We start from the raw sequence: 20,145 nt of genomic DNA, 5'->3' as shown, positions 1-20,145 counted from the left end.
AAATCATCATCGCCACTCGAATCGCTTTTAATGCCTCCGCCACGAGCTTTAATCATAAATGCTAGAAATTATTCACGGCCAGCTGGGGCGAGTATCCTGCCCCATTTGCCTAAGTGAAGCCCCGGGCACTGAGTTTTATTTTTTTCTTTCCCGCTTTTTGGGGCTGCGAAGCCCCATGTAGACAACCGTAAATAAGAGAAGTTTGCGGCTGGCCTTTGGCTGATTTTATGATCATCCAGCTACCCGGCGACTGACATGCGAACTTCCGTTTCTCGGGGCAGGAAATGCAAATAAACAAAAGAACATCCAGAATAGCTCCCTCGCCGTTTTAGGGGAATTGATTTTTATGGGCAGTAAGTTTGGGATATTTATGCAACAGCCTTGCAAGAAACACTCTGGATTTGTTTATGGAACTGGCAAAGGGCAAACTGGCAAAACCTCACACTCGACCATGAGAAGTTTTGCGGCATCTTTAATGGAACATTAGCATTGCAGACAGGGGCAAAAAATAAATAAAAAAGAGGGAAAAAATTATAACTTAAGCAGCGAGTTGATTATGCTTGATGGGCAAACGGAGCCTGGGGGCGTGGCACGTCACTTCACTTCGCTTTTTGTGCGATTTATTCCACTTCCCCCTGGATTCTGTATTCCCTTTTTTATTTCGCCTTTTCGGGGTTTTTTATTTTAATGCGCAAGCATTAACAGCCCAAGAGTTTTGGCTTTTATTATTGCTCATTTGCACAGTCATCCGTTGTCCTCGTGCAAAAAAGAAAAAAAAAGGTAAGAGGAAAAGCGGGAGGATTGGGGTAACGACATTATGTTTATTTCACTCACAATGAGCGATGGCACTTTGGCCAAGCGGAAATTCCTGGAGCGAAGCAACGATGTGAAATTTCCTTTCTGAGATTAAATAACTTGGACATGTTTGCATTTCTGGGACTTTCTGCGAAAGCAGCCGGAATTAAACAGTTGCGCAAATTAAATTATAACTTACCGCTTTAAATTATTCTTCAAAAAATTTCTTTACATTTTCTTCCTTTACTATAAATAATATTTATAAATTTTACTATAATTTTGACTTTGAAAATAATTTATTAATATATTCCTTGAAACACCTTTATCCTTTTTATATTGCTGAAATCTTTCCAAATATAAAGGGTATATCCTAAATACCTAGGCCTATTAATGTTGAGAATATTTTTTTTTGCCTTCTGAATGAAGAAGGTCTTCCGCTCTTATGGTCGTAAAAGTTCATGAAAATTCAATAAGTTTTCCTTCAAATAAAGTTGGTTCTCACATTTTTTATTCGCCTTTTTTCTCGGCACTTTTCAAGCGGATTCCTTCGCTTTGCGTTAACCATTTTCTGCTTTTTTTCGGGCGTTTCATAAGTTTTAATTAGCCGCATTTTATGCAAACGTATTTAAGTCAACAAAAGAGTGTTGAAAACGAGGCCCACGCGATAAGACGAGACAAACGTGAAAAGGATCTGAGTGGGTGTGAAATGATGGAAAAATTGGTGGATTCTTGATGATGCAACTCCAACTTGAGCGAGTGCGGGAAAATCAATTAGCCCTTAGCTGAGTGCCCTTAACTCTTTCCTAATCGACATGTGGGCGCTTTAAGGGGGTGTGGCTGCTTGCAGGTGGCATGTGACAGAGGGAGAAGGAGGAAGTGGCTCGCATATCTGCAGTGCACTGCGCTGTTTCCGTTGTTCTTCGCCGCTCGTTTCCGCTTCCTGCCTGCATTGCAGGTTCCTCCCCTCCCTTCCCCTACATCCGCCTCCCCGGCTTCATCCATTCCTGATGACTTTTGTCCTTGTTCGCCTTCGGGCAAATATTGAAACAACTGATTAGTTTGAGTGAGCTCAACTTGTTCTGCATGCATGTGCGGGGGGATTTCCCAAGTGCACAGGCGAAAACATTGGAGATGCTTTGTAATTGTTAAATTTAAAAACAAAAACAAATTCAATGCTATTATTGCATTCTTAAAATACTGTTTTTTACTGTTTCTAGGTTGCAATAAAAAATAGAGATAGAACTCTATAGTTTACCCCGACTATCACATACCCGTTACTCAGACAGAAGAAGTGCGAGGGAGATGAACATATGCATGCATCTATGGATTCTATAGAAATACTATAGTATTTGCTTATAACTTTTTAATAAATTACTTCGACATTTCGATAAAACTAATAAAATTGTAAATATTTTTCTCACTGCACGAATACAATTGTTCGTTTGGGTGTCAGCCTGTGGCAAATCCGTTGTGAAAAGGATCAATTTGCTTATAATTATATGGCAATATATTGGACGAAATCGAAATTGTGAAATATTCATTGGACACTCTAATTGATGTAACCGAGCTGGCAGCTGCCCTCAAAAATCGATCAATGCAATATTCATATGTATTTACCAAATTTTGCCCTAAAAAATTTACGTATGTGTGAGCTCCTGCTAGATTGCCCAGAAGTATGCAACGGAAAATTGCATTTTCTGTTTCTTTGTAATTATATTTGCCATGCAAATGCTGTGTGTCTCGGTTACTCCGACTTCGGAGCTCTTCCGCATCCAATCCCAATCCCAGGAGTTCGGGCAAGTCCCCCTCCCTCAAGCATCCCTTTTAGACAAACTTAAATGACATTTGAGTTGCAGACTTTTCCTAATGGAATCACAATTTCCCAGCCACCCACACACACACGAAAAGTTGGGAAAATAAATTTTTGTTGTCTTATTTAACTGCAAAGTTGAGCGCAAATAAACCGATCTGTTCGGGAGGCAGAGGGGCGGTGGGCTGAAGGGTCTATGGGTTGGTGGGCGTGGCAGCAAAACGTCGCACAAATTGGACTTAATCAAATTGCCGAAATGTTGACAACCGAAGGAACGAAAAGAATAAGAAATATTTCGCACGCTTCGCTTTTGTTTTCGACTTCAACTTTTGGCAAAAGTCCGTTGAAGTAAAAGTTGTAGGCATGGAAAATTGAAATGGCTGCTTCTAGTTTCACTCGCGACTTTTGCGCGGGCAAACGAAAAATAAATCAATTTAAATTTCATAAAATTGTATAAAGTTCAAAAATAAGAAATATAAATTTGAAAATAGAAAGATTCATTTATTACGGCTATTTTACCAAATAAATCCGTTAAAAATTCCTAAAGATGTATAACATTTTAAAATTAAGAAATTTGGATTTAAAAGTTAGAAATATTATTTTGGATTTTATTAAGACAATATGGAGCCTTTTTCTATATATATTTTTTTCTGTGTCTAAGAGCCCTAATATTTTTCTTATTTCCAATCAAGGGCTGAATTAATTAAATGCTTGGCGATTAGTTGACCAATAAATGGGCCATCTTGGCCTGGAGTAGGCCACACATAAATACGACGGAACTCAAGTATGCAGAGCGAAGAATCCCAGCTACTTGGCTAAAACAAAATCCTTTGGCAATTCCATTTAACTGCAATTTATTGTTCGAGAGGCTTTTGTGCCAAAGCGAGCTGACCTACAAATTATGCAGACTGCGAAAGTTGTGCAAGAACTTTGCCATTCAGCTAATTGAGTTGTGCTGCAGGTGGAACAGCGAGTAGCGAGAATACAGAACACTGCGAACAACAATGAAAGTCAATTAGGTGGCTAAGCCTGGGAAAACATCTTCATTATGCCCGGCGATTTGAATAAGCGCTAAAAATTCATTTCGAGTGACCCAATTAACGGAGCGGCCGGCAGTAACAAAAACAGCAGCAAGTGAAATCGCATTAAGCGTTTAATTACAGTGTTCCTGGCAACAATGGTGTCCCCACTACGCCCTGTCTCTTTCTAATTGCGTGTGCCTGTCTCTTTCTTATCCTGGGTGCCACTTCCGCTGCTAACAAGCGTATCCTTTCCGGCCAGTGGCGCCGCCGTTCGGTCTGAAAGGATTTCAGCAATTTGCCTTTGGTATCCCCTCACAGGCTTACTGGTCTTTCTAAAAACACTCTTTTTTTTTTAGCCGCCCCTACATTTTTGCAGATTGTTAGGAAGTCTTTGTTGCCACTCTTGTTTGCATTCATCGGCGGATAGCCGTGTTTTTGTATATTGAGTGGCACTCCATTGTTGACCTGCTTGGGCGAAGAACTGGGCAGCACCACCTACATATGTATGTGTACGCACTGCACCACTCAACTGGGTCAGCCTATTAGGGTGGCTCTGTTTAAATTGCCTACAACGCATGAATTCATAAGAGGGAAGCTTATCTGGAGATAATTCACAACGCTCTTGAGGTATTTTACCAAAAGGAATAAAGTATTTAGTTTAGGTAAATAAAATACTGCACAATAAATATTTATTTTAAAATATTTAAAATAAAAATGTTTGGTAATTGAATATTCTTTTAAGTGCATACTTTATTTGTAAGTTTTGTTACTGTCTTCAGTACAATACAAATTTGTTTATTTTTCTTAGAATAGTAACATTTTATACAATTTATTTTACTTTATTTATTTATCTTAAAACAATTAGTCACGCTTTGGAATAACTAGAAATCAATTTGAATATTTTTTAATAATAACTTTTGGAATGTTACCTACTAAATAATATTAAATATTGAAAATAAAGTAAACCAAAAAGAACATTTAGGAACTGCAACTGCTCCATATAACCCCACACCGACTCACCCTGTCCCACATGGATACATGAATGAAAACAAGAGAAAGGGAACCCAGTGAAAACTGAAATCGCGATGGCTCAACAGAACTGAAAGTGCGTAGTTGTTTCGGCTGTGATAACCGAAGGCGCAGAGAGTGCCTTTTCGAATGGAAGGGGGAAATGGCCTCCCAACAGGGGATAGATTTAATTGAGAATTGAACAATTGCGGAACTGGTCGCCCCCCGGGGGAAACGAACGACAACTCCGGGACAACTCCGCCCCAAAATCTGCATTGGAAATGACCCCAAAGTGTCTGATTAGCCATTCGACATGTGGCTCGTGTCTGCCGCTTTGCACTTCGATAAACAAGCAAAGCGGGCCAAATTGATGCGCCTAATTGGCTTGCATCGAAACCATTGCCAGCGGCAATTGCAGTCATGTCAGTCGCTGTATCGCTATAGCGCTATATCGCCATATATCGCTATATGTGTCCATAGATTCGCACATATTTATATGCGTGGGCTGGCGCAAAGCAAACACAACAACTTCATTAATGGGTGAAACAACAACGTCCCCGTTTTGCCGGCTGATTGACTGATTATGGTCAAGTGGTTGACTGCACAGTGCTGTTGGCCAGCACCAGGAGCTCCAGCACCCCTCGCTTCCCGCCTAAATGTTTATTAATTATCGTGCACATTTCAAATATATTTATCATGCACACGCCGCCGTTAAATTGGGAATATTTTATGCTCGGTGTTAATTTTTATTTCGCGTTTTTCGCATCTCGCTTTTTGCATTTTTTTTCTTCTTGGTTTATTTTATTTTTATGAACGCTTTGCGATCGCATTTTGTTTGGCTTAATTGCGCATGGCGTGCATACGCTGCGTATGCGTTATGCGACTCGTGCCTGCCTGCCGCAATGCATTGCACATACGCACTGGTGTGCAGCTCGCCGTTCGCTTCGTTTTCGCGAAAATCAACATGCTAAAAGCTGAAATATTTCTGCCAACTGAACACAATTTGTTGTGTGTTTGCATATCGAATGTTGCATTGCATACATATATTTTATTTTTAGTTTCAAGGAAAAGTTTCAAGAAATGGGAGGGAGTATTTGGTCAGCTGGAAATATTTACCAAGATTATCTGGATGGCAGGAGGGCTTACCTGAAAAGAGAAATAAAAATTATAGAATTATAATTTGGCTTGAAAGTGATATGGTCACAGTAAAAGTTAAAGTAAAAACTCTCCTAGTGTAAATATAAATTTAATAAACTAATCATAGATAAATATTCTGCGCTACAATCAATATTAAATTAAATTGTTTTCGAGGTTTCCAGACTTAAGTGCAACGTTATTAGTTTTTCGTGAATAAAAAAGTAATTTTCTAGCGAAGTTCCCCTGGGTATTCCCACCATCATCTCCTTGTTTGCTCAACTATTTTTTCCTGTCACATTTCCGCTAAACAAACTCAAATTAAGCACATCATAAGAAGCCGTCTTCGCGCTAAAGATCTATTCTTTTCTCAGCTCGCCAGTTGGCAAGTGCGACAAATGACTTTTTGTCAGCCGAACAATGCTCGAGAAAAATCTTTGGCAGCAGCGGGAAAATATCTCGTACTGGATTAGCGATGCGAAGCAGCTAAGCAAGCCGGCAACAAGGGGTTAAGGGGGATTCCCCGGGGGCGGGAGCGGAGTTAAATTGCAAAGCAGCTGCACAAAGCAAATGAAACTAACAAAAATAAATGCACAACAAACAGGGGGCTGGGGTTGGGGGTGTGAGTGAGTGAGTGTGTGCGAGGAAAACACATTTTTTGCTTGGCGCACATATTTCACTTTTTTTGCACTCCGCATTTTCGCGTTTCCTTCTGCTGCAGAATTTTCCGCTTTTTCTACATGCATGGAACTTACGTAGGGAAATTACATTTTAAACGGAAATGCAAACCCCCTTTAGCAGTCGACTGTCCCTCTTTAATAACTAATTTGGAAAAAAATAAATTGTCTAAAAGGACAGGACAAAATAAATTTATTTATAAATTGCCTTGGGCCAAAATCAATTCTCCATTAAATTGTACAACAAATCATTGACCAAACTCTAATTGAAAAAAGCACAAACAAGCCACAAATATGAATTCCATTTGCCACAATAATTTCGGGAAGCGGGAGGAAATGAGGAGCCTCGGATTGTTTGCAATTTGCATAAATAGCGGACAGCCCTCCGGGGCGATACTGAAATTTGAAGTTAAGGGACGCGGAGGACGTGGAGCATCCTGTCCTGGCTGCAAAAGATTTATGAGGCCCGCTCCGGTTGGATGGCGCCAATTTATGCCGGAAATTTTTCGGCATATTTTTGGTATTTTCATTGAAATTGAAAACATATTAAATGTACATTAATTTCATATGTCATAATGCTGAAGGGCGATGAAGAGGAAGTCGCTCGAAGGCCGGAAATATGATGGATGGAGTTAGAACATTCCGACGAGTGCTGTCGGAAATGTTTTTAATATTAAACGAGTTTCAGTTCAATAATGTTGGCTATCTAAAATGGTCTAATTGAAGCGAAGGTGCAAGTAAACGAAAATTGTTCATGAGTAAAGATTTATATAATAAAAATATGTTCATATTTATTTATAAATTATCTTTAAGGCCAAAAGCTTGGCAAATTGGTATTCAATGAATTTTATTCAATTCCCAGAATTTTATTAAATTCCCGGAATTTTATTGTATATAACCTGGAAGATTTTTTGCGCTCAAATGCCCCACATTTAATGAGATAAGAATTCAACATGTGAAGTGTATGTTGCTAGGAAGAGGCTTTCGATTTGTAACTACTTAAACGACTAATTAAATTAAATCTACGAGTTTCCCTCAGCTAAAACGTTTTAATTAAGTTTAGCACTTATGCCTTGCCCATTCTTAATGCAATTAAGGTAATTTCCCGCAATTTCCAGAATTTAATAACTATTAAATTGAGCACGTTGTATGTTTTATTTGGCTAACTTTCCGCATATTAGATAAGATTTTTAGATAAACCTGAGACATATAGTTATCTTATCTCTATATAATGAGCACACAACTACCCTACTCCCTTTTTGCTATCTGGTCTAGTTTACCGGGTTAAGTGAAATGGTTTCGCCCACAGGTTCACCTTATCAGGTGCCTCATCATTGACTGTGTCAACGCCATCTTGGCCATCATTTTGCATATTTATGGTGTTTTCATTTACCGGCGCAATAGAATTTATAATGAGGCACAGGCACAGGCTGGCTTGGAGAAGCTGGCCTTATGTATTACATCATTAATTCTGCGCAGCCAAATTAATCAGGGGAGCAGCGATAAATAAGCCAAGTTGATTAATTTCGTTGAACTTTAAGACTGACTTTATGACTACTTCCCACTAGATTGGCTTAATTAGAAATATAACTTAACACCTCGTAGGCCAAAAGAAACGAGTTTGTGTGGATTTTATTCTTTTATTTGCCCAAATCAAAATCAAAGCGAATTCCGCAATAAAAAAAAGAACTCTACCGCCGTCAATTGTTTCGCCCTGGCGACAACATTGTCTCCAAGTTCTGGCGTCAGAAATTAATCCACCACGAAAGCCTATATTTTTTTTTGGGTTTTTTTTTCTTTTGCGCTGACCACATAATTTATTTGATTTCCTGAGCACGATCGTTTATGATAAGGGGTCTCATGAAACGACGGTTCTCGGTCCCTTGTTATAGTTATGTTTGTTCTCTTTTTTTTTCGCCGGCAACATGATCTTGTTTATTTCGCATTCCAAACGCACAATAAACTTGAAAGTTTTTTATTAAGTTTTGGAGAGTTTTTTATGTTTTTTTTCGGCTTTTGAGAGGCCGGTTTCAGCCTAATTGGCATTTTCAACGCGTTGCCATCTCTGCTTCTCTGATGAACTGCCTCAACGCACCCAAAACATATTTTATATGGTTTCGCCTTATTGTTCTTGACAATTTTTGCATGTCGAAGCCAAAGGAAAAAAAACTTTTTTCACCGCTTTCTTTTGGCAAAAAAGAAAAAAAGACGAGTGTCTGTGCCTGTGCAATCATAATGGTGCCATATCTTACCGATTTGAGTCGGGTGTATTCCGTAGTCGGCGTTGGAAGCCATAACAACTGATTTTACGAGCATGTTCGCAATTTGAAAGTTTTTCAATTTGTTATGGGCAAAGCGACGCGTTTAATGCTCTTAAAGGTGTGCGAACGAGGAGATTATGATGTAATTCATGCAAAGTCGAAACTTGGGTGTTGGCAATTCCGATGAGTGCGAATTTGGAAAACGGAATATTATAAATTCATGGGGATAAAGTCATCGAGGGCCCTTTTAAAGCATATATTTTATTGGTTCAAAAGTTAAGCTTTTTATAACGGCTATTGGAGTTTTGGGGAAAAGCCAGATTCTATAAAAATGGAATCGTTTAATTTGTAAGCTAAAGATTTTGTGGTTTGTGTGGATTTCCTCAGAAATCCGAAATAAATATAATTTTTATTTTTACCTCAAGATTTCAAATTTAACTGAATCTTTTATATTTAAGTAAACTATAAACCTTAAGATCTTAAATTAGTTGACAGAAATTGATTCTTTTTTTAAAAAGAAACCTGGGTAATTCACCGAAATTTGCTAGGGTCAGCTCGAAAAGAGTTGTAAAAAATCCTAAAAATCATTCTTTCCATTCCCATTACAACACATTCTTACAACCGTGTACTTTTCTCCGTTACCGTGAAAGACATAAAAGAAAGACAGGGAAACGTTCGCAGAATGACACTTCAGTTTAATGAACTGGCGATTCGCGACAGTCTGGCCAGCGAAAAAAACAAAATATATATATAAAAAGGGAACCAAGCTGAACTCAAATGTCAAAGTCAGCGAATCCCAACAAGCGAAGAACCCGGGGTCCCATTACCAGTACCCAAATCGTGGTAATTCCCGAGTCAACTCCACCTAACTGCGCATAATTAAGAGTAAAAACCGCAGAAAAGAAAACAATTTGTTGCCCGATGGAAGTTGTCAAGCGGTGGACCTGCGGTTGGGTTGTTGGGGATTTTGGCCGAGATTTGCCCGCCAGTTTGCCAAATTATCAGCATGTGCGTGCCTTTTGGCCCGACATCCCACCATTGCAGTTCCAGCTCCCGCTCCCTGTTTTCCCCATGGGGAGGATTCCGCTTTGAATTCGGTAACATAGCAGACCAAAATCTAGGGGTTCGAGCTGGCCATCAAAAGCGCAGCTGGAAAGCCAAACATCGACTTAATTAGGACCCGGCCTCTGTTGCAGCTTCAAAAGGAAAATATTAAATGAAAGGAGGAAAACTCCTGCTGCTGTGCAGTTTAACCCTGAAAAGGAAAATTTCTTAGGTTTTATGGGTTTTAGTTTATTTTCTATAATATGTTGGCGGTCTCTTATTATTATTTTGTTAAATATTTTATTTAAGGTTTTTTATTTTAGTTAGATTTTTTCTTTATTCATAAAAGTTCAATCTTTGATGGTTTTATAAAACATCATTGAAAATAAATTATAAATTTTATTAAATAATATTCATGTTATTATCATAGATAATGGCTTATATTTAATACACATAATCTTGTTTTAATTTCTTAACGCTACTACTCAAAAGTACATGCCCTGCGAAGGGTTAATCGGAGTCTGGCAACGGGGCGTACACTCAAAATAAAATTAACCCTAAAGTCAAGGAAATCGCCCTACTTTTGTCTTCAAGACAAGCTAGCCCTAAATTTTAGGGTCACATTTTTCTATATTTTTGATTTTTTTTGACGTCATATTTCTAAATTTTAGGGTAATTTTACTAAATTTAAGGGCAAAAATTTCTAAAAAGTAGGAAATTTTCCTAAAAAATAGAAATTAAAAACAAAACAAAAAAACATGTTCAATCATGATTTTTTTTGTATATACGTTTATATTATGTACTACTCCCTATGTACATATGCAGGCGTTGTGTGTCTTGTATATTGTGAATGTTAAAGGTTATGTATTTATTATTATGTATTTGCACTTGGACTTGCACCAAAGCCAAATGTGGTTGTAAATGTGGACTACGGGACTGCGGGGGAATGGGGGAATGTATAAATTATGATTAGTTAATATTTTATCTTCATGAAAAAAACTTACAATTTTTACTTGTCCGTCGTGAGAATCGAACCCGGGTCTCCCGCGCGAGGAGCGAACGGCCTACATACTGGGCCATTGTAGCACATAAATTTGTTGTGGCAAACGGAGCATTGTATGTAAAGGGTGAAGCGGACAACACATTTGAATACTAATTGCATAATTTTGACCATCCGCGTTTTACTTATTTACATACGTATATACATATGTATATATTTATGCTAACGCAATTTATATTATGTGTAGTATATAGTAAATAGCTGAATATAAACCTAATTATTTTCAGTTTACCGCTTGCCATCAATAAAAAAAGGAATAAAAAAAATAAATAAAAAAAAAATAAAATAACATTAAAAAAAAAATTAAAAAAAAAAGGTAAAAAAATTTGCTCTGGGACTCGAACCCGCGTCGATTCGATTGCTAACCAAGTGCTTTAACCGTCTGCGCCACGGGTACAGCCGGCCGGCAGTTGACAAGTTCTGGCATTGAACATTTTGGTGTGCCAGAGCATGAGAAAACAAATATTTCTATTTTTTACAAAAAATTTCTACTTTTTAGAAAATGTTTCTATTATTTAGGGTTGGTTTCATTTTAGGGTTAGGGCACTAATTTTTAGAAAAGGTGTTGCCAAGATATTTTATTATTTTCGTTTGCCTTTCTATTTTTCAGAAAATAATTTCTAAAGTTTAGGACATTTTTTCTAGATTTTAGGGTGATTTTAGTTCATGGTAACCATTTTCTACATTTAAGAAAAACTTCCTAGATTTGAGAAAAACTTTCTTGACTTAAGAAAAATTTCCTTAGATTTAGAAATAACTTTCTTGTATTTAGAAAAAAGAAATTTTTAGGGCGATTTTCTAAAATTTAGGGTTAAATTTATTTTGAGTGTATGCGCAATGGCGCTGTACTAGGCAGAAAGGCTCACAAAGAGTGAAACTTTTCGGTGGGCGAGCCTCATAATAGGCCGCCCTTTTGAATGGCGCCCGGGTCAAGGCCGACCCAGCGAATCAGCGCCTCCCTTTTGGCCGCCGGCAGACAGGAAGTTAAACTAGCGGCACTTAGCCGCTAACCCCACGAGCATCAAATGCCAAAGCCCATCCGATCGATTAGATTGCCAGCGATTTATAAGCAAAATGCGAAAAGCTAAAATGCGCTCGTAAAACATTCGTAGCAGCTATATGTAGTTCTATGGAGGAGCTGCTCCGTTTCGATGCTGTTCAATCAACGAAATTAAACCTATCGCCCGACGCCGTCTGGTCGTCGATTTGCCGCTAATGTCAACAATTTATAATGCATCGACATGACAGCCGTCGGTTCTCAAGCGCCATCGCCTCATCACCAAGATCATCATCATCGTACGGCCAAGAAAAAATTGTGACGAGCCGAGCTGAGCTAAACTGAGCCCACTTCGGGCTGGTTGCCTTCTTAATGGCAGGCAGTTCGCTCACAAATTGATTTTTATTACAAAATATATGGCTTATAATTTGCCACAAAATAAATATTCAAATTTGTGAATTTTTCCATGTAATGGGGTGGCATTAAAAATTCCTAATGAATGAGTGCCGTCATCAAGTGAGATAAATGAGGTGGAAGCTGTGTGAATAAATAGTGTAAGATGATTTTGGATTATTGGGAACGAAATGTAAACTGGGAAATAACTTGAATATGCATATTTTTATACCCGTTACTCGTAGAGTAAAAGGGTATACTAGATTCGTGCAAAAGTATGTAACAGCTAGAAGGAAGCGTTTCCGACCCCATAAAGTATATATATTCTTGATCAGGATCACTAGCCGAGTCGATCTAGCCATGTCCGTCTGTCCGTCTGTCCGTCTGTCCGTCTGTATGAACGCTGAGATCTCAGAAACTACAAAAGCTAGAAGGTTGAGATTTCCCACACATATTCTTTGGCTTCCTACGCAGCGCAAGTTTAATTTAGCCGAGCGCCACGCCCCCTCTAACGCCCACAATCGCCCACTAACGATTTTAAAATGGGTCCTGCGCCCACATCTTTAAAGATTTCCGAGAAGTATAAATGAAATTTTGTTGTGTATATTTATACCTATCGAAATGTAGAAGACATTTTTCAAATCGGACCATTCATTAAAAATTTATACGCTTTATAAATTGTCAACATATATCTATCTCGCTCGCACTCCCTTTAGCTGAGTTACGATTATTAGTCGGGACACCAACCCGACACAGCGTTCGCACTCCCTTTAGCTGAGTGACGGGTATTAGATAGTCGGGACACCAACCCGACTATAGCGTTCTCTCTTGTTTTGATTTGATTTTTCCAAGCTTTACAATAAATACAGTTAATAATTCAAATCTTCGATAACTTCGTTTATTAGAAATATATAATTTAAATTATTTAATTATGGAATACATTTGAAAAATAATTAATGGTAATGGAACAATTTGTTCTGGATAAGTAGATTCTTCTAGAAGTTTCTCCCGAAAAAATTGAACTAATTGCTAGGTCAATGAGAATAATTCCACCAATTCGAACCATTTGCGCGCATACTTTCGCTCGGCTGACCATTTCAATGTCAAGTGGCCAGCCTAAAATGCGAAAATTCCAAACTATTCGAAGATCCCATTAAGCCATTATAATTCCCCAAGTAGAACACTTCGGTGGGGGGAGCCAAAGGGAAAGCATAATATGTTTTCCATGTGCTCCAGTGACCGCTAATCTAATCTAGGCTTATCTATTTGAACAGCAGCGGCGTGGAGGAATGTGCCTCAGTTTGCTACACATGAAAGTAAGTTTCTAAGCGATCGCTTGGATGGCAAAAGAAACACCTGAGGGGTGGCTGAAGCTCATGCAATTAGCAGGAATTGCAAATTAATAATCATGTCTCATGTGGATAACAAGGACAAAAGCTAACACACGACACCCACTTAATACAAGGTGGATACACCGACATACATGGGGGTTTTCCGGGTGCTTGTGCAGAGGGGCGGAGTGGAGGGGGTTGTCCAAAAGCCATAACAATTTGCAAGCGTATGAAAAATGTATGCGGAGCAAACTTTAAATTCATTACACACACGCAAAGTCAGCAGCGTTGAAAGGAGGTAGGTGCACACACAAAAAATGTATTACCAAAAATTTAGTTTTGGTTTAAGATTTTTCTTAAAAGCAATATTTTTATAATTTAAAGAAGAAAAATTTTAAATAATACAATATGTGCAGCTTGGTCAAGACCAACTACAGTTTATTAAGATCTAATGATCCAAAATTGTAATCAAATATTTTTCAATGGTTTAGAAGATAAGATAGATAGGGATAAGATAAATGGAAATTAAACAAGAGAAATTGGTAAAGAAAGCTCTAATATTTATTATCGTATTTATTATACAGTGGATCTCACACATAATATCAAAATTTGTTATACCAAAAATTAGAATTAGAATGCATTTTTTTCCGTGCAGAGAGGGAGGGGAAAAAGGATGAGTAAATGGGGCAGGAGAAAGGTGACAACTTTTCCGCTTGGTAGTTGTGGTATATGGAACATGGACACGGGCAGGCCAAGCAGTTTGTTTAAACTGCGGTCGCTTGGCAGGATGTGGAAGCACCACACCCACACGAATGCATAAGCAGTTTCACTTGCGTGTGTGTTAGCACTTTCAATAAGTTCTCACACACTCACATACTCGCATTTTCCACCCAAATAGGGGGAGGTAGTGGGTGGCCCTGCCTCAACCGCTTTGCTGGTAATTTGAAAAAATTTTCGTGCCTCGCTTCTATTTACGCTTTTATCTCTGTGGCACATTTACCAAAAACCCCTCCTGCCTTTTTATACAATTTGTATTTCTTCATTTCTATTTGCTAGCTTTATCCGCCTTTTTCTTCATTATGTGAGAGCGTCTGTATTTCTTTTTGTGTAAGTGCACTGGGAAAAAGATACTAATATTCTAGGAAGGTTTCAATCTTGAAGTTATTAAAGCTTTTTAGGGATTGGCAACTTTATAGATCTAAACAGTGATGTCTAATAAAAACGAAGTAAATTAAAGAGATGACAAAAAACCAATAATTATTATAATTTAATTTAAAATGTTTCTTTGTAAATTATTAAGAAAAATCAAAACAAAATTTTATTTGAAAGACAATTCTTTTTTTCAACTTTTTTACATGAAGCTAGGGTCTTTCAATGGTATTTTAAATTTAATTTTATTTTAAAATCTTGACCTTTGTTTCTCTCTGTGTGTTCGTGCTAACCTTGGGCAGGGCATTAAAACCGTGCCAAGTGTCGAAGCCGGGCCCTGAAGTTGGCCGAAAGCAGAGGAGCCGGACAACTGGACATTTATTGAAGGATCCACCTCCCTGAAGTCCCCTCTCAACGCCCCGTTCCGCCCCTTTTGGCCACCTGAATTGTTGGCTGACTCATTTAAAATTCGGCAAGGTGTGTTCATGTGTGAGTGGGCTTGAAATCCAAGCTACTGGCCCATTTTGTGTCCCTTCTTTCTTTCTTTCGGTCTAAATGCTTCAGCTTCCTCTTCTTTCTTAGCTGCTTCCCTCCGCTTTCAGCCAACTTCCCCCGTTTCATATCTTTTTCTACCTTGGCTTTTTCGTGTTTATCTCACTGAACTGTTGCATTTTTTATGCCATTTTATTTCATTTTTATTTTTACGCTCTGCCAAATGTTTTTTCTGTCCTTTTTTTCGGTCTTCTTGCTTTTTTGTTATGCTTTTTTTTCCACGTCTCGCATTTTTACATCCCCTGCACACACAAACCCTAAAAAGTTGATCATTTTTGTCCCAATGGAGAAGCAATTGGTGTTCTATGTAACTTTAATAGTTCGGGTGGGGAGTTGTACTACAACAAATTTTATTTTATTTTTCGAATGATGATTAGCTTAAAACCAAGAATATTCTTAAAAAACTCATCTGCCTAATTAATGCAAGAATTTTAATATTTTTAATCTACTTCTTGAAATTGGACTATTGGTTTTACTATAATTATCAGCTATTTTCTGTTTCATATACTTTTATTTTAATGTTCTAAGATGGATTAATATTTATTGTAGTTTCGTGATTACATACATTTTAATAAATATGCCATAATATCATTTGCACTCTAGGGTAGTCCATCTTCGACTTATCCCAACTAAAAACTCCACTGTCCTCTACCTCAGATTCGCCTTTTGTGCTGGCTAATGTCTATTTTCTTGTATTTTGGTTTCTTTTTCTGCATTTCGGCATTTTATGATATCCCAGCGCGCATTCTGTCGTTTCTGAGTGCAGGGCTTTGTTTTCCTTTTTCTGCGGGATATTTCGTTCCCTCCTGCCTTACTTTTCCTTTTTTGTTCGTTTTGCTGAAGAAAGCAATGTATTTTTAGTGGGTTCTGCTAAACGTCTAAAAATATGCGCCATGTCGAGCACCTGAGTGGCATAGAGCGGGGGCTAAAATACGAGAGGGGGTCCATTTCGCTTTTTTATTTATGACCCTCGAAAAGCGATTCGTGCATTTGGCTTAAATCTCCCAGGAGCAAGCTGCTTCGCTGAAGGTCATCGTTGGTCACGTACCCCTCCTTCTCCTCATCCTCCTTATCCAAAAAAAACAAACCAACCAAATCGATTTTAACGATTTTATGATTTCTTGGCCTGTGGAAGTTGTCGGCTTAGTCACACTCACTACCTCGAACCGACAGCTTATGAATATGAAATGCATTCGCACGGCTGGCGAAAATAAAACAAATTGCAATAAATACTTGTGATTGACAAAAGTGTGGCAAGGACATTTAGCGAGCGAGCAGCGCTGACGACACTGGCACATTAACGTTAATTGATGACCAAGTAAGTCTTGACCACCGCCCCTTATCCAGTGCCCATTGCCCTGTGACAGCTCATTAATAAGCGGATTTGGACCTTCGCATGGAGCATGTCCTTTGGCCTTCGCTTTCTGTTGACGAGCTAATCTACTGCATAAATCTACAGTTTTGTTAACAATTCCAACAAGAGCACAGATAGCGAAAAAGGCAATAAAAAGAGCCCTCAAGTGGCAGCCAAATGCACGGCGAAAAAATATCAACGAAATTTGGTAATCAAACAAATTGGCTACTATCTCCGTCTTATCATTCTGACATTTCATAATACTGGTAAACTTATTTTTAGCCTATCGCAATTGACACACATTTATAAGGAAGTCTACTTTGTATTTTTGCACATAACACATAACATGCTTTGTCTACGATAATTAGGAGTATATTGACCTTAAAAGATAAAAGTTATTCCCACTTTTTTTCTACATATGAAAATGAACTATTAAATTAGCTTCTAATAAGCCTAACATTTTTTATCACACACCACTTAAATGTATTTTATGCACAATGCATAGGAGATTTTATTGTATGATTTTTAATAACTTATTAACCAAAACACTAAATTTAATACCATCTTAGATAATAATATAAAAAAACCACTTCATAGTATTAAATTACCTACTAAAACCGATTTAATTTGTATGATTTCTACTAATTCTGATTTATTTGAAAATAAAATATAGATCACATTATCTCTTTTGCCAATTTTAATAATATTTTTGGCGAAAAAAGTGCTTTTAAACACATGTTGCCAGGCGATAATAATACAAATCATATTAGCTCTTGATGATCGATGACTTTGGTTCGCACTGATAAGAAAAACTACACACAGTTACATTCCAACAATTATATTTCTCCGTGTAGCAATCAAGGGGTCAGAGGTGAGCCAAGGGTCGTGGGAGTGGCAACATCATTGGGGCAGGTCTCGGCACTTAATTAGAATTGCGACCGAATAGAATAGAAGAGCTCGCGAGAGTGTGATAATTTATGCAGCCCAAAGGAAATGGACAAGCACAAAAATATATAAACGAGTGAATATTCCCATCGGGTTATGCAAATATCGCTCGAATATCCAGAAATCGAATCGAAAATCGTTCGAGTTTATTGTACCACTTCTTGTTTGATTTTCACTTAGCCAGTCTTTTTCGCCGGCGAGCCACTTACCTTTCTTAGATGTTCGCAAACAATTTGAAATGCAAATAGGCAGAACTCTTTGCTTTCCAAGCTCACTTCACGATGGCCCGTTGCCAAAAATATATATCGGCTTGTATATAGATTTCTTTCGGTTTCCGCAAGTGACAGACTGTCCGACTTCACGAACACACGGTAAATATTGAAACTTGATATTTAGTTTTGGGCCGAAAATCAAGCCAATTAGCGCGATTTTGGCGGGGGAAAATAACACACGGAGTCGGTTTCGGATAGGTATGGGAATCGGAATCGGAAACGTCGAAGGTGTCAGGCTAATCTAACCGGCACGACCGAAATTTCACCTGCAGCCACACACCTGCTGCCAAGAAGCCAAAAAGCCAAGAAGCACTTGCAGCTAATTGCAAGTGGCACTGGCGAGCATCGGCGAAAATGAAAGAATCGCACTTGTTGTGTTTTAGTCGTTCGGAGTTTAGGTTTCGCTTTGGGCCAACTACTTCTAACGGCCAAGAGATTCGAGTGCCGGCAGTTCTGAACGCTGCTTTCGCTGTTTCGCTGGGAGACGCGTGTGCTCGTCGCGAACGGAAAATTGCGACTGGCCGTCGCGAAAGCAGACGCAAAGCTCGCAGCCGGCTTGCCAGAAACGAAACGAATCACAAAGTTGCCGCTCAGTGTTGTGACGTCGCTGCTGTGATGCTGTTGTTGCCAAAAGAGAGAGAGAGAGAGAGAGAGGGGTACAGTGAAAAAAAAAACTTCAAGAAACTGAATTCCCTAATAGCAACTTTGCGCTATCGAACACCACTTACGATTTAACCGTAATTCAAAGTTTTAAAATACATTTTTATTGTTAGGTGATATTTTCATATTCTAAAAATAGTTTTTTAAAATCAAGAGTTGTTTTTTAATACTAATTCTAACAGTATCTTTAACTTCACTAAACACAAATAAGGAATTTTAATTGTTAGGTGATATTTTCATATTCTAAAAACAGTTTTTAAAAATCAAGAGTAGTTTTTCTAATTCCAATTCTAATAATATCTATCTAATAATATCTTTAACTTCACTAAACACGAATAAGAATTTATATTGTATTAATAATTTTTTTTTATAATTTAACGATTAAAAATTGTAATTGTTAAGTCATATTCATATTAAAAAAAATTTTATTATATTTTCAAATTAAGTCTAGTTTTTAAAAGAAATTCTTAAAATATCTTTAACTTTACTAACCATAAATGAAAAAATATAATGTTTATATAGTTATAAAAAATAATAAATTGGTATAATATTTTTAAAAATCTTTCTAATCAATTGAATTTTATCCATCTGAAATGCCTATGACCAACTTAGTATAATTAGATGCTAACATATTTTATCTTATCTTTTAATGTATTCTTTACTCGTTAGTATTCCCTATTTCTTATTTCCAATCGCAATCCCCAATAATTTTCGTTAAGTGAAGAGAGCATCAAAAGAGGAGCCTACTCTTCTCACCGCATCCGAAAGCATAAAGAGAAGAAGATTTGCTCTTTTGCAAAATTGCCGGCTCCAAGTGTTTTGTATATAGCCTACCCCCAAGTTCCCCAACATGTTGCCGAGCGAAGTTTGGCGCGCTTTTATTTATTTGAAGTCTGCTCCGCTAATTTGAGTTGGCCCCTTTAATTGCTGATGCCTGATTTATAATTTATACAGTTGATTTTATTTTAGTTTCGCTTTGGATTTTAGATTTTTATTTTGCGCCGCCTGCCGCTTTAGCCTTTGCTTATTTATAAAGACATTTAAATTTATGGGCGCCGAGTTTTTGCATGAGATCAGAGTGCTTGGCCCAGTTAATTTATGGGCGCAACGGGTGCGTCTTGTCTCGTCGGCAAAACTAAAAATGTATGTTTCAAATAACAGAGCAATAAACCGAATTCTTCTTAGTTACCCAACGCGGAAAGTGTTGCCAGTGGATTCGGATTTTGCGTTCTGTTTACCTTCTGCGGCTCAGTCAACCTGAAATGGTTCGAGAAATGGGGGAGAAAATTCCTGACCACATTCAATGCAAACAAATGACGCCATCTGTCTGCCGGTGCCGCCCATATTTATAAACAATTACGTAGATCAGCGCGGCAGTGTTAATGAATCATGCAGAGGTCTTGCGAAATTTGCATACTGACACAGAAGTTTTCTCGGAAAATTTTGATTCCTTAATTTCCAAAAATTGTAACACAGTAATCCCATTCATTAGCGCTATTTAGAAGCTGCCAAAGTTTGAGGAACTTTCCGTTGGACTTAAACAATGTAAAACTGAAAAGCTTTCAAGCTTCGGCAACTTGTTGCTTGTTGAATTAAATGGGGCAGAAAAAGTGCTAGAAACAACAGCAACAACATGGATATCAGCAACATCAACAGAAACAAGAGCAACATTGAAAAATTA

The 20,145-nt window shown here is 37.9% G+C and overlaps 1 protein-coding gene across 2 annotated transcripts in view; it reads right to left on the bottom strand.

Moving 5' to 3' along the window:
* The window catches only part of rgn (regeneration), a 49,329-nt gene extending 31,003 nt beyond the window's left edge, over positions 1–18,326 (bottom strand). For both annotated transcript variants that reach the window (XM_017155093.3, XM_017155094.3), the window contains exon 1: positions 17,742–18,326. The gene's annotated coding sequence lies outside the window, so the exon portion shown is untranslated. The remainder of the gene's footprint in view (positions 1–17,741) is intronic.
* Positions 18,327–20,145: the final 1,819 nt, after the last annotated feature.

This window comes from Drosophila takahashii, chromosome 3L (genome assembly GCF_030179915.1).
Source record: "Drosophila takahashii strain IR98-3 E-12201 chromosome 3L, DtakHiC1v2, whole genome shotgun sequence".
In the NCBI taxonomy this organism is placed as follows: domain Eukaryota; kingdom Metazoa; phylum Arthropoda; class Insecta; order Diptera; family Drosophilidae; genus Drosophila; species Drosophila takahashii.
Note: the sequence above shows the minus strand (reverse complement) of the source record. Positions and strands in the feature narration are given on the sequence as shown.